General features: G+C 38.9%; 1 protein-coding gene across 1 annotated transcript in view; it reads left to right on the top strand.

Moving 5' to 3' along the window:
* Window positions 1-17938, top strand: part of FOXO1 (forkhead box O1) — an 85677-nt gene that overhangs the window by 29214 nt on the left and 38525 nt on the right. The gene's annotated exons all lie outside the window — the stretch shown is intronic.

The raw sequence follows: 17938 nt of genomic DNA, 5'->3' as shown, positions 1-17938 counted from the left end.
TTTTATAGGGCCACATCCTATTGCAAACTGATATATTTGCTTATCACATCGCACTTGTCATTGTTGCTCTCTGTTTCCCTCTCCACCTTCCCCACCTCAAACAGATTTTTTTTTCCCCCCACTCATTTTTCCCCAAAGATGAATGTCTCTTCATTTTCTGCCCACATTTCTAATCTCTGTCTCGTGGTGGTGGTATATCTGACATTCTCAGAACTCCTCCCAGTTAAGCATCCTCTGTATGTTTCATTAGTGGGCTATTTATTCTGTCACTAATGGAAACCGGATTTAACAGATGCTTACTGTACACTACTAAATGCCTCTGCCTCTCCTTTGAGAACTTCCAGTTTACCAACCAACTTGCAAAATTCTGTCCACTCAATAGAGACAAGCCTCTTTTAGGATTCTCCTATTGCCTTCCATACTAGTGAATTGTAATCCATCCTCCAGGGTGGAAACATTTAAATAATGATTTAAATAATCAAGTGGAAAGTCTCAAATTTTAAATAATTGATTTAGTCACCTTTTCGATTTGCACTTTGGTAATTTTCTACAGAAAGCTGCATTTTCATTAACTGTTATAACCATTAAAACACATTGATTTACAACTAAATGGAGCCTTTACACTAGATTTGGTGTATTTTTGCTGGCTAGGAGGATACACTACAACTATATACTTTCATTGAAGCAAGTATGTGGCTTAATATTTTCAGATTTTTAAGTGTACATTTTTACTATGTTAAAAATGGTGAATGATATATTGCTTATATAATATATTTAATTTTTTGCTCAGGATTTGTCAAGCTGCATTTAATTTAATTAAACATACAAAACAGCATATACATGTTTTGTTTATTAAATAAAACAAACCCCTAATACATATGTGACCTATTGTGCCACATTTATAAAGCTTGATCTGAAAAGTTAGTATGTGGGGGAAAACCTCTTTCATTATACAGAAAAGCAGACTTTAACTTGGTTTTTGATAGCTCATGGATTCAGCGTAATTATTTCTTGTTTAAATGTTTTAAGAGATTATAATAGTTTAGGCCACAAAATATTTTGTATTAAATTCAGATTTCATTTTAAGCAGGTTTATTTTTAAAAAGAGAAAAAATAAAATAAAATAAAATCCAGTTTAAACAAAAAAAATCTTATTTCCTCAAAAAAAAAAATCCCCTCATCAGACTTCATTGACTAGATTTTAAAAACTCATCATTATTTAATTTCTCTAAAGCTAATACTTTTTATGTGCAATGTGCAATTTATGATCAATGACTGGGGTTGGGAAAGCTGAGGAGAAGCAACTGTCTACTCTATTAGCTATTGAAATAAAATATTACATGATCCTTTTTATTTAGCTCCACACACAGATTATTCTCCAGAAAAATTTTAAATACAGTCTGAGATAAAGCCAACACATAGTTGTATCTTCTCATGAATGCTGTATTTTCACAATGGAATAAAAGCAACTTTAGTATGTTTATTGTAGGTGAAAAAACAAAACAAAAACAGTTTTAGATTGCAGGTAGTTGTACCATAGAAAAAGTATAGATTGTCTATTTAAAAAAATTCGTGATATGGAGGGGAGCGTGGTTAAGAACCTAAGAACAACCATACTGGATCAGACCAATGGTCCATTTAGCTCAGTATCTTGTCTCTCACAGTGACTTGTACCAGAGCTTCAGAGGGAGTGTACAAAACAGGGCAGTTGGAACGATATACCCCATTCTTCCCCTTCCAGCCTCTGGCAATCAGAGGTTTAGGGTTGCCCTGAACATAGGGTTGCATCCCTGCCCATCTTTGGCTAATAGCTATTGGTGGACCTGTCCTCCATGAACATATCTGTTTCTTTTTAGAATTCAGTTATGCTTTTGGGCATCACAACATCCCATGGCAATGAGTTTCATAAGTTAACTTTGTGTTGAGTGAAAAAGTACTTCCTCATGTTTGTATTAAACATGCTGTCTGTCAATTTCGTCAGGTAACATCTGGTGGTTGTATTGTGCGAAAGGGTAAATAACTCTTCTATTCACTGTTTCCGCACTATTCATGATTTTATAGAACTCTGCGTATCCTCCCTTAGTTGTCTCTTTTCTAAGCTAAACAGCTCTAATCTTTTTAGTTTCTCCTCATATGGGAAGCTGTTCCATACCCTTGGTCATCATTGTTGTCCTCCTCTGAATCTTGTCCAGTTCCCCTATATTGTTTTTGAGATGGGATGACCAGCACTGGACACAGTATTCAATGTTTGGGTACAAAATAGTTATATAGTGACATTATATTTTCCATCTTATTTTCTATCCCTTTCCTAACATTCTGTTAGCCTTTTTGACTGCTGCTATGCATTGAACTGAAGTTTATAGAGAAATATCCACAGTGACTCCAAGATCTATCTTGAGTGGTAACTAATTGAGTGGTAGCTAATTTAGAACCCATTGTTATATATGTGTAGTTGGGATTATTTTTTCCAATGTATATTGCTTTGCACTTTTCAAAATTGAATTTCATCTGCCATTTTGTTTCCCAGTCACCCAGTTTTGTTAGATTCCCCCTGTAGCTCTTCATGGTCAGCTTTGGACATCAGTATCTTGAATAATTTTGTCATCTGTAAACTTTGCCACTTCACTGCTTACTTCCTTTTCCAGACAAATATGTTGAACAGCACAAGTCTCCATACAGATCTTTCGGTGACCCAACTGTTTACCACTCTCCATTGTAAAAACTGGCCATTTATTTCTACTCTTCAGTTTCCTATCTTTTAACCAGTTATTGATCAATGAATTACTGATCTTATCCCATGACTGCTTACTTTGCTTAAGACCTTTTGGTGTCAAAAGCTTTCTGAAAATCTAAGTACACTGTATCAGCTGGATCACCCTTATTCACAGGCTTGTTTACCCCCTCAAATAATTATAATAGATTGGTGAGGCATGACTTCCCTTTACAAAAGCCATGTTGGCTCTTCCCCAACAAATCATGTTTATGTATGTATCTGATAATTTTGTTGTTTACTATAATTTCTAGCAGTTTGCCTGGTACTGATGTTAGGCTCACTGGCCTGTAATTGCCTGGATTGCCTCTGGAGCCCTTTTTAAAAATTGGTATTACATTATGTACAGTCCTGTCATCTGGTACAGAGGCTTGTTGCAGTGATAGGTTAAATACTACAGTTAAGTAGTTCTACAGTTTCATATTTGAGTTCCTTCAGAACTCTGGGGTGAATCCCATCTGGTCCTGGTGACTTATTACTCTTAAATTTTATCAATTTGTTCTAAAAAAAACCAACAACCGTCTTCTTGCTTTTGTCATTAAAGCATAGGATAGAACCTCAGAAATCTGAATTCAGCTCACGGCTAAGTCACTGATTTCCTATGTGACCTTAAGCAAATGAACTAATCTCTGTGCCTTAGTTCCTTGCCTGTAAAATGATGATGCTTACTTTCTCCTGTCCTTTGTCTGTCTTGTCTATTTAGACTGTAAACTCTTTGGGGCAGGAACTGTCGGGTCTCTATACAGATCCTTGCACAATCCTTTCTATTTTAATTGGAGTCTATAGGTACAATTGTACTACTACCGCTAATATATATGTTAGCTATATATGCTTCTGTAGTAAATTGGAGACCAACTTTTGGTGCCTGGTCCAGTTTCCCTTCTATATGTGAGAAACTCTATAAATTTCTCTGGGAATTCCTGCACAAGGAGTTGTTACTGAACATTTACATTGCAGGTAGCACCCAAAGGTTCCAGTCAGGAGTAGAGTTACTTTATGCTGTACACTGCATGAACACCTAGCAACAGGCATTCCTTGCCCTGAGGAACTCGCAGTCATGGATCCTGATTCTGCAAACATTTAATTGAGTAACTTTTTAGCATGTATTTATCCCATCAAGGCCTAGGAAAGAAAAAAAGAGAGCAACTCCTTGGAGTAAGGGGTTGCAGGATCAGATCTTATGTTTTCACTTCAAATGAAGTAGTCAGTTGTTTACATTGGTTGAGTAGTTCAGTCATTTTGGCAGAAGAGGGTGTTTATCACAGACTTAATATTCTTGACTGTTTATGCTATTTGCTCTTCTACAGTTTTTCTTGGGTATTGTTTTTGTGCACCATATTGAAAACGTGCTTTTTCTATTCTAATTTGATTTTAGTAAGGGCTTTGTTAATCAAAAATAAGAGCAGTAAGACAGAATGACTTAGTTATTTTTACATTTTCCTGTAAAAAAAACAGGCTCTGTAAGTGAGCCACAATGAGCCGTGATGTATTTCCTCCATCAGGATGGAAAATAAGCCACTTATTATTTCAGCTCTGACTCACAGTGAACCTGCTGACACTGAGACATTTTAAAATCATAATCATAAAGAACAGGTTAGGGCAGCAACTTGGACGCCAGGCTAGGATTACCTACTTATTACGGCGTTTTACAACCTGGATGCTTTAGATTTTCTGCCAGAATGTCCTAAACACCACCTTCTTGTTGTACAATTACTGCTTGCAGGTTTTACTGTAGATAGAAAGTTGCCTTCATTACAGTTCTTTTTTTATTACATGGAAAGATTTCATCCTTTTAATCCAAACATATTTTACTGTTCTTGAAAGTGACCCTAGTAGGTGTACTTCCAGCTATACTGTCTTTTGCTGTGTTCTTAAACTAATCTGGGTTGGGCCTGATCAGTATGTAAATGGGAGATCTCCAAGGAAAACCCAGATTCTACAGAAAGAGGTACTGATGACTCAGTAGATGGCACCAAGTAGTCACTGCAAGATCCCTTGGCACATTTTGTAAGAACAGCAGTGTTAACCCCGGTATCCTGGCCTAATTCCAATTACATAATTACATTCTTCTTGCCTTGAATTCCCCCTGTAGCTTCAACAGGAGAAATTAAGCTTCATTTCCATTCTTATAAACGGTTATGTAGTATTAGGTTTCAGAGTAGCAGCTGTGTTAGTCTGTATTCGCAAAAAGAAAAGGAGTACTTGTGGCACCTTAGAGACTAACCAATTTATTTGAGCATAAGCTTTCATGAGCTACAGCTGCATTGTGAGTTGCATCCGATGAAGTGAGCTGTAGCTCATGAAAGCTTATGCTCAAATAAATTGGTTAGTCTCTAAGGTGCCACAAGTACTCCTTTTCTTTATGTAGTATTAGTGCAGAATGACTACTACCTTAGATCTTGGAGAGAGCTGTATTTCAGTGGTGGGCAAGTAATTGGATCCCTTTTTAAATATAGTCTGTAAAGAACTTTGGGAACTTTCTGGATAATAGGTGCTCTATTTATTTCTTCAGATTTAAGTGTCTGTCCTGTTGGTTTAGGTATTTATACAAGTATGTTTAAAATATACATACTGAGGATAAAAATGCCTAGAACATGAGTACTTGACAGGCCAAACCACTTCCCTCGCCCTCCCTCCCCCCAATGGCCTGATAAATGTAAAAGGTGCATCAGTGTGCAATCTCTCGCCTAATTACTCCATATATTCTTCTTCCACCTTCTTAATAACCATCTGAGGCTACTGATGACTTTCAGGCCATCTGCAAGGTTCAGCAAACGTAGGTTCTGTTGGAAACAGGGTGTGGGAAGTGAGAAAGGGACTGAGTTCCACATTGGAGGATGTCACAGAACACTCTTCCCAGGTTGCTGTTGGCTAAAACACCACTGCTGATCTACTATTTTGGTATCTTCTAGAGATGGAGATATATTACTCAGAGCCCCCAGCATGCTCGAGTCTATGCCTCCTAATGGACTCCAACACGTTGAACAGGAGAAGTAGCTAGACAGAACTTGGTAGTATCCCGCATGAGAGAGCGTTCAAGGCGACTGAGTGTGGCTCTGGGCACGCTCGGAAAGAAATGTAGTTGCTTTCTCTGTTGGGGGGCCCTTCGTGTGTAATTAAATAAAAGCCGTGATCGTACTGACTACATCCAAATGCAGTGCATAAAGATATGGTACCAGCTTTCTCAGGTAGAGCAGATCTGCCAGTATTTCCTTATTCCTTCCTGCAACAACAGTGCAATTCCAATTCTCACATTTTTCTGAGAGGATGTGGCTAACTAGTCCAGAAATTGCTTGGTCCAGGTGATCTCTTTTAATTTGCCACCCACTCTGATTTGTCCCCAGGCTTCCACAGCTGAAGGGCTGTTGGGTTGAGTAGATTTTTTTTTTTTTCCTTTACGTGATTTTGTTAATGGATGACAAATGGAGTTTGATTCATATGTAGCTGTGTACTTTTAAAACAAAAGGTTAAAGTTACTTACAGGAAACAGACTGAAGATGGAAGAATTGATTGACACTTCTGAAGACTGTAGACCAGGGGTGGCCAACCTGACCCCTGAGAAGGAGCCAGAATTTACCAATGTACATTGCCAAAGAGCCACAGTAATACGTCAGGAGCCCCCATTAGCTCCCCCGGCCTCCCACCCACCAGCAGCCCCGCCAATGAGCACCTCCCCTTCCCTCCCCACCAGCTGTTTCGTGTCATGCAAGAGGCTCTCGGGTGGGAGAGGGGAAGTAGCCAGGGCATGGCAGGCTCAAGGGAGGGGGCGGGAAGGGGTGGAGTGGGGGCAGGGCCTGTGTCAGAGCCAGGGGTTGAGCAGTGAGCACCCCCGGGGACATTGGAAAGTTGGCACCTGTAGCTCTAGCCCCGGAGTTGGTGCCTATACAAGGAGCCACATATTAACTTCTGAAGAGCTGCATGTGGCTTCGGAGCCACAGGTCGGCCACCCCTGCTATAGACACTTTAATTTCATGATAGAGTTTGTATTTGCAAGATCCAGGAGTGTCTGTGTGAGGAAGATTGCACAGGGGCAGGTTCTCACTTTCATGAGAATTAAATTTGTTCTCAGATTTGTGCAAGGGAAAAACCCAAATACAGTTCTTTCTCTGAATATTGAATAGTATAAACTAGATCTCCTGGTGACCTTGCCAGTTGTCATTCTGGTCTTAAATGGAAAATATTAGATTTAAATTCAGTAAAACTTTCTGTGCATATAATAGCTATTTCCTTGCCATCCACCTTCTTCATGGCCAGTGCACGACGACTGTCTACTTCATTAGAGGACTAAGCAGATTTTTTTTTGTGTGTGCGCTTGTGTAACACTATTCTTTAATTAGCTATAGAGTCCACTATTAGTCTGTGTAACTTATTTCTTCTCTTTCTCTACTCCTGCCTAGGTGAGTTGAGATCACTGCTGTTACAGCATTCCTACAGCCTGCCAACATTGGTTTAACAGTGGTTGATATCGGACTGCAAATGTGAAAAGAGCAATCTTCTGCATAAATTGTATAGAAATGTGGGTTCTGTTACTTCAGGTAATTGATCTTGCTAGGTTTTATGGCTTTGAGACTTTGGCCTGTATCACATATGTCAACAGGAAGGTGGTACCAAACCAGAACTTCTGAAAGAGGGATTTGTTTTGCTAGGATGGATTGAAAACCACCCTCCCTGTCACTGGTTGGAGTAACCCACTGAGTCAGCCATGAAACATCGAAAAGTAACTATCAAAATGTATGAGAACATACTCTTCTAGAGCCATGATATTACACTCAGAGAAGGGGGTGGGGGGAAAGAGTGCAGTGACTGAAATACTGTAGAAAAACTTATGAGAGTGCAACTTGTATTTGATTATTCTAGTTTGTGTAGGTACTTAAACGAATTTTAAACTCCATCACCATCAGAGGGATCAGTTTTAGTGGAGTTTTTTTTACTGATTTTTTTTTCCATTAGCATATTCAGAAGTTATAAATACACACAGAATGTGAAGTTACAAACACAGAAAACAGAGTAGGCAGATGAATGCTGTATATTTGTGAATATCTAGTTCCTTCCCCACCCAACCAGTACTATACCATGTTACCTTTCACTCCTCCAAAAAAATGAGGAGAGAGAAAGGAAAAGTTGCCTCTGTATAGTCTGCAAGAACTCTAAACCAGGATTTTCTAAAAGTATACCACTGAATGGTCTGATTCATCTAAACCAACCCTTTTTCAAAAGATCGTGTTTACTGCACTCATTACTGAACAATTTCAGCTGTATAACTGTGAGTAGCTGTAAGTCATAGCTAATGTCTCGTAGAGCCATGGGCCAAATTTGTTCTGCGTCTATGAGCAGCAGGTTTCAGATTTGGTGAAACTGATGCAGGGGTGCAACCTCTGCTGCATCATCCTTCCCTTTCCACATGCCAGTCCCTCCCAGGAATCTAACGAGGCAGAGCTACTCTGACACAACCTCTCCCAGATAAACCTGCAGGAAATACAAGATTGTGATGCTAGGGTCAGTATTAGTTTACTCCTTTTCCTCACTACCATCTGGGTGCTCTAAAACAACCTCAAGAAGGGGCGCTGGAGCAATTTGTATAGTAGGGGGGTGCTGAGATCCATTGAACCACACTGTAAACCTTGTATATAATGGAAACCACTTCAAGCCAGGAGGTGCAGTAGCATCCCCCGCACCTCTAGTTCCAGCACCTATTATCTCAAGGGAAGATTTGGTGACAGCAGTCACAGTGAAGAGGCCAGTGACAGCTTGGCTATGGAGTTGTTGCCATAGAGATACTGGGATAGATGTTGGGACAGGATGCAGTATTGAGACACAGCCCTGGCCCCCCAGTGGATGTGTCAAAAATCCCTGAGTTTCATGGGTGGAAGGGGAGGGAGAAATCCCCTATCCCCTAGAGGGAACTGACAGGAACTCCATGAGTGGGAGAAAGGGGCAAAAAATATGTAGGGGATGATCTGGACTGATGCTCTGTTTGTGAAACTTCAAAACAGAAGAATGATGAAAGAGGTGCTCTTGTGCACATTCTGCAGGGTGTACTGAAGCACAGTACATTTGGTGATGAGGATTTGTGGCATCTTAGATGACTTGCATTTCTGAGCAAGTTAAAGTGATGTATTCAAAAAGATCATTGTTACATTATCTCAAATCCTAAAATCAAAAAAGTGTAAGAAGACTGGCTGGCTTGTGCAAATATATGCACACACCCCCCCCCCCCCCACAAACAGGACAAAGTTCACAAGTAATCATCAAACTGGCTTTTGAGCACAAATTGTAAAATGCATAGGATTACTGTATACTTAAAGCTTCATGTTTAGGTTATGGCAGGCGTGACATGCAAAAAGCAGCTTAAAACATATATTTAAGGACTCTATTTTTAATTTTGTTTTAATTTGAATTAATTAGTTTGAATAATTTAGATTGATGAAAGTCACTTGACTGGATTTCACCATCCTCACCTCCTCCTTTACCCTCTTTAAAAAACAAACAAACAAAAATCCCAACCCCAATTAGAGATTACTAGCTGCTGTATGAGTAAGTTTCTTAAGGCCTTGCAAAGTGTGATCTGAAACCATGCTAAAATGAAGTCCTTGGAGAAATATAAAAGTAGCCACTCATTATTATGCCGAGAAGTTAGTTTGCTATAGAATCTTGATGTTACTGCAAAGGAAGAAATGTTAACCATGTGTAGTGCTTTTAAGGCATTTAACATCTTCAGAGTGTTATGCAACTCCTAGTAACACTCCTTTTTCATAGATTCATTCAGAGATTCAGAGGCTCTCAGAAGGGTCCACTCTGATCATCTTGTCTTACCTCCTGTATACACAGGCCATTTTTGTGTGTGCAGAAGTTGATTTAAAACATGTCTTTTAAAAAGGTATCTAATTTCTTCTCTTAAAAATACATATTTAAAGACTACCTCCCCTGGTTAGTTGTTCCAATATTTAATTACCTTTACCGCTAGGCAACTGCAGTAAGGTTACTGAATTCAAGGTTGAATTCGTCTAACTTCAACTTCCAGCCATTGGATCTTGTTATGCCTTTTGTCAACAAGGTTGAAAAGCCCCCCCCCCCACTATCAGATATTTTTTCTATGTATAAGTAATTATACACAGTGATCGAGTCACATCTCAATCTTCATTTTGATAAGATGAATAGATTGAACTCCTTAAGCCTCACATCATCAGACTTGTTTTCTAGCCCTGGATAATTTTTGTAGCCCTACTTTGAACTCTCTCCGACATTCCCCCATCCTCCTTGAAGTGTGCAGACCAGAACTGGACACAGTATTCTAGTAGTCTTACCAGTGCTGTGTACAGAGACAATGCCCCTTCCCTATGTTTACTTATTTACTTTTGTATATGTCCAGGGATAGCATTAGCCCTGTAAATGTGCAAGCATTCCATTGAGAATTCATGTGGAGGCAATTATCTACAATGACCTCTAGGTCCTTTTCTTAGTCACTGCTTTCCAAGACAGTCTTACATCTTGTTGGTATAGTCTGCATTCTTTGTTTCCAGATGTATTACCTTGCGTTTGGCTGTATCAAAGTGCATTTTGTTGGACTATGACCATTTACACAGGCAATTCAGATCACTCTAATAGTAACTCAGTCCTCATTATTTACTACCCCACCAACCTTTGTCATCTGCAAACTTATCTAGATCATTGATAAAAAAATATCGAACAGTATTGTACCAAGAATCGATCCCTGCGGGACTCCTGTAACAGCTCCACCCATTGATAGCTTAACTACATTTAGAGATATGTCAGTGAGGCAGTTTTTAACCCATCTAGTATGTTCCCAGTTAATTCCATATAATGGAAGTTTTTTAGTCAAGATGTCATATGATACTAAGTCAAACACCTTGGAGAAATCCAAGTCTAGCATATCAGTACAGTTTCTTTATCAACTGCCCATAATCTTGTTTTTTGAAAAAAGATAACAAGTTTGCTTGGCAGTACCTACATTCCATGAAACCATGCTGACTGGTATTAATTATATTTTTAGCTTCTTAATTTTTTGTTGATAGAGTAAATTAACTGTTGGCTTATTTTGCCCAGGATTGACATCAGGCTAACCAGTACATAGTTCTGGGTCATCCCTTTACCCCTTTCAACAACTGAAATTAGGTTGGCAGTCGTAATATCCTTTAGAGTTACCTCAGTTTTCCAAGATTTGGTAAAAATTAACATTAGTGGTTCAGAGAGCTCCTCCGCTGCTTCCTTTAAGATTTTTAGGTGTAATTGATCTGGGCCTGTTGATTTGAAAATGTTCAGACCTGAGGAATTTCAACCTAGGGGACACTTGCTGGATATCAGCATGTGGCCATGTGATATCTCGTGGCCATGTGATACCTCATGTGGCCAATAGCAAAACTTCCTTAGAATTTCTAAAAATAATTGATTTTTCTTAACACAAAGTCTTATACACAACACAGGGTAACTCAATATTGGATCTAATTCTGATGGACAACGAGTTAATCACTGAACTAAAAATTAGCAGTTGCTTAAGTACCTGTGGTTCTGGTCTTATTACACTTTCTTTGTCCAAACAGAATATGGCACCTGCTAGTAACATGTGTACTTAAAACTTTAAAAGGGCCAATTTCCCCAAGCTTAAATCAATTTTTGGCATAACTAACTGGGAACAAACTTAAAGTGAAACATATTAAAAAAAATCTGGGGCTTGTTTAAGGACATTCATGTTTGTGGAATCGTGGCTTTTGGAGAAAGTTACACTGGTCAAAAAACCATCCTGGCTAAAAGATGACGTGAAAGCAGAAATAAAACGTAAAAAAAAAAATCACTGTATAAAGAATGGAAAAAAGAAGTTAATGGCAATGAATGTGTTACAATTTATAAAAAAAGTAAGTGTCTGATGAGGAAGCTAAAGGAATCAATGAAATATCAGTAGCAAATAAGGTTAAAGATAATGAAAAGGCATTTTAAAAACATTAAGAACAAAAAGAACCCTAAGTCAGGCAGAGATCCATTGTTTGATGCATATGGTAACATCAAATAGTGATGCAGAAAAGGTGGGAATGTTCAATAGATATTTGTTCTGTATTTAGAATGAAGCAGGAGGATATATCCATCCCATATGATGAGGTGAAAGGAACAGAAGGCTCTGAATAAAGAAGGATGTGAGGCAGCATCTGCTAAAATTAAACACCACTTTGAGGTAGCTAAGCAATTAGTCCTATTTTACAGATGGATACTCTGAGGCAAAGGGGTTCTCTAATTTTCCCTAGACTAGATAGTAAATCAGGTAGGTCCCAGGCCAGGTGGGCCACTATCTGAGAGACCACCCCTCCTTTTCCATTATACTACACCTGAGATCTGCAGAGGTTCTTTCATGCTGTATGACTAGAGACTGTTGGATTAGTTTTCTCTGCTAGTTTCCTCTTCCCTGTCTGAAATAGCCCAGGTCAGCCTCTCTGTAGGCCAACCTTGTCAAGGCCAGCCATTGTAGGAGAGTTTTCAGGGTGGGAAATGCTGTTTGATGGATGATAAAAAAAAAAAAAGATCATCCCATTCTCATCTAATCATCTGCAGTGTACGTTTTATGTTCTTGTATTATAATTTGTGGCGTTGCTGCTTGCTCTTTTATTAATTGTACTTTAATTGTCAATGGTCCTACGATGTAAAATGGCACCCATGTGGTTTAAAAAAGTTGAAATAGGTCATGGAGCACTTCACTCCTAATCTTGTGCTCAGTCCTATAGCCATTTCTGCTACATTAAATTCTAGTGCTTGTATTCACTTTTCACTCCACATTTAAGGGTACCCGGGGTATTCTGGGAACAAAATGGTTTGTATAAGGCCAAAAAAAAAATGTCATTGGGTGCTTCACCCTAAATAATGTTCAGCTGTAAGCTTCCATGCAAAACAGTCTGAAATATTATGAATGGTAGTTTAAAATTCAACTGCATGGCATGCATGTGAAAATGGCTTGCTGTGCTTTTGAAGAATTTTTGCAGGAAACAGAACTGATATGGGTACTGTAGCTAATAATCTCCTTTAGCTGCTTATTCCCAAAAGGCCAATTTCCACTGGCAAAATTCTTGCCATCAGAGTATAACTTTCTATACCTGCGTGTCTTTATGCGTGAAATTATGACATACAGAAGATAAACTGGTGAACTCTTTCCATAAACATAATTGTGTTCTCTTAGGCAGCACAGAAAGGTGGTGTGGAAATCCTTTCTCAAGACTCACTTCTGATGTAATCTCTTGCAAGAAATCTCTCTCTGTTTAATGGCTGGGCTAAGGAGCAGTTGGGGGAAAACTTCGTTTGTTAACATATACATATATGAAAACTGTATATTTCATAGAATCCGCCCATTCTTCATGCATTGCTTGTCTCATTAGAGTTGTGGGTTTTTTGTTTCACCAGTGACCCTGTGTATTTCAGTGCCTCTTAAATACCTGGTATAACAAGGCCCCCTTTTGATCAGTGCCTATGGGTGCTACTGCAATATAAATATTTTATAGTAAAAAAAATCATAACCATCTTATCAGGACGTTGTTTAATTGTTAGTTCAGCCACATGCCAAGTATTTTAGATTAACAAATGTTCAGACTGGTTGTTACACAAAATGTAAAGACTTCTATGAAAGAACCAGGCGGTCATGTTTACCATCTAGTAGTACGTAGGTACTGCCTGGCTTTTCTTATGAACAAAATGTACATGAAGTGATTTTATTTAACAGCAGTTTGAAAATTTGTGGACTTGATAAACTTGAGACAGCAGGAATTTGATTATTTTATATCTAAGATGTAAAACATAGATTTGCAGGAGATTTAGAATTAACTATGCATTTGTGTTGTCTACAGGAAAGCAATTGTTAAACATTATTTTAAAAATCACTTTTGGCAATGAAGGAATTAATTGAGGTTTAATACACATTTTCTTTCAGAGGAATTAGAAGAAAAGCCTTCCACTATACTTGACCTTTTTTTTAATCTCGATTACTTTTTATTGTTTGCCACTTCTTCTTGGTAAATGTCTAGGAAAATCCAGGTGTTCTTCCAGCCAAACTTTTTTACTCCTTACTCCACCTTTTCCAGCCCAGTTTGTTTATTGTTCCATATTAATTCTTGGTCTATATGAGCACTAATACCATCCATTACCAAGCAATGAAAACTTGTAATGAAAGGCAGTGGATTGAGTTTCTAGCAACCTCTAAAGTTATACACAGGAGGTATACAAAAGGATACTACTTAACTCCTTGCACTCTTCCATATAAAAAATAAAATAAAATCAGAGACAAGGTAGGTGAGGTAATATTTATTATTGGACCACCTTCTGTTGGTGAGAGAGAGAAAAGCTTTTGTGTTTACACAGAGCTGCTCTTACCTATTTCCACTAATGACACTTGAATAATCCACAGTTTGAGTGGAATATTATCAGTCATATAATTAACTAAAATGTCTATTGAATACATTTATTTTCTCTATTTTTTTTGTAATCACAGATTGTATTCTAGTGTCTATGCATAATAATTTGAAGTGAAAGCATAATAAGTATGGGGAAAGGCTACGAAGTGTCAGCAGTTCTAAAAACTGATACAATTTTCTCTCTCAAATGTAAAGTAGTAGTTTCTACACTTACATTCCTCAAAGATGAAGAAATGAAGCTAATCAAAATGGTACAACTTGTTTCTAAACTTTAGTGGGTACAGTTGATTATTGTGTGCTCAAGTGAAAATATAGTGAGAGTTGTTGCTGTTTTCAGTGTTGAATGGATTTTCTTCCTCAAAGGTCTCCTTGCTAGAAAATGAGTTCATGGAAGATGCTTTTATAATTGCTACTTGCCTTTTCTTCATTGTGGGCTGTATTCTGTCCTCAAAGTCCATTCTAGCTAGTGGGAATTGCTCCATATTTTTCTAAGGGTAGAATTTGTCCCAAAGTATTTTTTAATGATGAACTCAAGAAGGGGATGGAAGTACTACTTCCTCTGTCTAGCAGCATCAGCAAATAAATGTGAACACATCAAGGAAAAAAAAGAGAGAAAAATAGACCTTTCTTATTACCTTTTAGTATCAAATATTGAATTATTCTTTGTTTGGCAGAGACATCATTAGAATGGATTATGCTATTTTAAGAATTTGCATCAGATTGTCATGTCTGTCTTTAGCCAGTGGTGGTCATTTCTGTTATGCTTTTAGTTTCTGTCAGAATACTTTGGCAATATTTTTATCAGTTTTCATATAGCTTTTTAGTTTGCAAGAATAACTGTCTTGTGAACAATATTGATATTTGCATCCTTCCTGTACAGTTTTATAGCACCTTCTCTCATATCTGAAAAACCAATAGATTTGTCTATTACTTCAATATTTTTCTGTCATATAAATGTTTTTCTGTTGCAGTCTTGTGTTTTTTTGTGTATGTTTTGTTTTAGTTTTTTTTTGCCAAAGAGTAAGAACCTGGGACCATAAAGTTATCCTGCAGCCACAGGTTAATAGGAATAGTATTACTCAGCAGGCAGTCTCTTCTTAGCACATTCCTTTCAGGTTGGAGACTGAAGTACTAGATGTTCTGATTATTAACATACCTCTAATCTCTTTCAAACGACTTTCAGATGGTGGAAGTTTCTGTGGGCACTGAGAGAGAGAGGATCTCAGATACATGTTCATAGCTGTTTGGGTCTTCTAAGGTAACTTAAGTCTTATCCACACAATAGTTGAAATACTGGAAACTGTACTAGAACAGTACTAGCAACAACTATCTGTTGTTTGCTCAGTTTCAAACCTTGCATACATAAGAACCTAAATTACTTTGCCTGAGCCTTTCAAGGCCATTGTGAATCAATATTTGAGGAATTGTTCAGAGGCCATATCTTGGAGCCTGGTCCTATTTCTGTTGTAGTAATTGGAAGCCTTGTTCCAAGTGATTAGGAAATCCAGTTTCTACAGTATCCTGTCCCAGGACCATTCTAGCAGGGGTACAGAGGATGCTCAGATCAGGTTGTTATTTAAGATAGGGATATAAGTGTATTCTTTCCTGATGAACTCTGGCTATCAGAATTATCAGGATCTTCATGGAGACCAAGGGGCAGACGACAAACTGAAGGAGAGAAGACAAATTGGTAATGCCGATCATCTAAGGGGAAGAAGGGAAAGTGCCAGTGGATGGGGACATGAAGGTAGATGTCCCATAGTTCAGTTAAAAAATGAAAATCACTCTGAGAAAAGGACATGAGACTAGACTTAAAGGTGTTTCCATTTGAAATTTGCATTAGCAAAAATCAGAGGACACAAGACCCCATGCGTTTTCATCCTTCTCTTGATAAGTGCAACCTTGCCCCTCTCATATTGATGCAGAATGTTGTTGTTGCCAAAATCATTTCGCTAGCCTTTCGCTTTGACCCTATCACCCCTCTCTTTGCCTTTCTCCACTGGCTCTCCCTCTCTGTCACCTCAAACATAAGCTACTTCTCTTCACTTCCAGAGCTCTTTAATTCCTGTCCCCATTCTACCTAACAGCTCTCGTTCACTATTGAGATACTGACTCCCACCTCAGATCAGCCCATGATGCCAGCCGCCATCACCCACTTACTAATTTTTCAACCAAGTACGTTTGTGCTTTCTCCCGTGGTGCTCCTCATGCTTGAGTGGAGCTCTCTGTAAACTTCTGCAGAACCTTCCTTAAAACTCTCCTCTTCCATGATGCCTACAAAAAAAATGGATAACAGGTAAGCTGTTAGTGTGCTGAGACCACTGTCTATCATGCTGACCAGTCTTGTCTCATGGTTTCCTTGTATTCCTCATTTGTTCTGTGATACAGGAGGGCCAGGGAGCAGTGCGAGAGTGGTAGAGGGGAAATATATAAGCCCTAGGCTAATTAAGGCATGGTTCCCTGTAGACTAGGGAGGGTGGCTACAGGTTAAGTGGAGCATCTGTTGTCAATTAAAGCCCTGTCGGGAACCTAATAAAAACCCCTGCTTCAGGCAGTCAAAGCGGAGAAAGGAGAGAGGACTGGAGCTTGGAGGTGTGTTTTGAAAAACCAGAGAACCAGAAAAACCAGGGAGACCCTGCCCCAGCAGGGGAGGGAGACTCCCTTCCCCAGCGTCTAAGGACCGAAGGTACCCCACCCAAGGGGTAAGAGGGTAAGAACCCTCAGGGGTTGAGAGGGGCTGGGGCTCAGAGTGGGGAGCAAACCCAAACCCCTCCCCCACTTCACTCCTCTACCACCTTCCCGGGCCACTGGTGGGGCCCCAAGAGCAGGGGCAAGGAGTGGCATCTTAGCCCCCCTGCCCAGAAAAGCATAGGACCCACCATACTAACATCAGCCATCTTGTTACAGTTTGTATCCATCTCTTGCCTTAGTTTGCAATCTGAGAATCTGTGGGTGAGGCAAAGATGGTTTGTTGGTTCTGTGTTTGTACAGCACCAAGTACTAGGGCTCTGGTCTATGGCTAGGGCTAGTAGGCACTATAGTAGTACAGATAATAATAATTAATAGTAAATCCTTGAGCCCTCTCACCTGGGGGGTGGGAAACTGAGCAAATGGCTCCCTTGTCCAGAGGTCCTGAATTTCAGAGTGCAAATGCTCGTGTTAAAGGGCCTGGAGGAACTTGGTCTAGTAACCCTCTTTAGCAATCTTTCTCACCCAGAGGATGTGGTCAAAATCCCTGCAAATTGCTACAACTGGGGTCTGATTTGAGAAGGGAACAGTGGCTAGGGTGGCCTGATTTCAATACGGCTGATCAAATTATTATTTTTATTAATTGTGTGCAGCATTCAATAGGGGCATCAAACAATATTGAGGCCAACAGGAGAGAAAACAGTATGATTATTTGTGATATATATTGGAATAATTCTGTTGTGTATTCAGGCCTTCTGTTAATCTGATTATGTTTATAAAATGAAAACAAAGCTCCTAGCTGCTGCCAGTCTAACACTAGATCTAGCAGTAGTAAAGGTTATAGTAGCTTTTTTCCTGTGTATTAACTTCAGCATGTGCAACATCACTCTCTCCGGATCTACAAACGTGTGTATATGATAAAGTGATTACTCTCTATAATTACAAGCCAAACTGAAAATACTAACAGATGATGTTCTTACACTGCACCCATCACCTTGTTAGCTTCCTGTCACGAGCTTAAAGCAGAAATGCACAAAATTTCTAATGTTCTTGTGAGGATTGAAGTGTCCAAAAGATT

The sequence above is a fragment of the Eretmochelys imbricata genome, chromosome 1 (assembly GCF_965152235.1).
Source record: "Eretmochelys imbricata isolate rEreImb1 chromosome 1, rEreImb1.hap1, whole genome shotgun sequence".
Taxonomy (NCBI): domain Eukaryota; kingdom Metazoa; phylum Chordata; order Testudines; family Cheloniidae; genus Eretmochelys; species Eretmochelys imbricata.
This window is presented reverse-complemented; position numbering and strand designations above follow the sequence as displayed.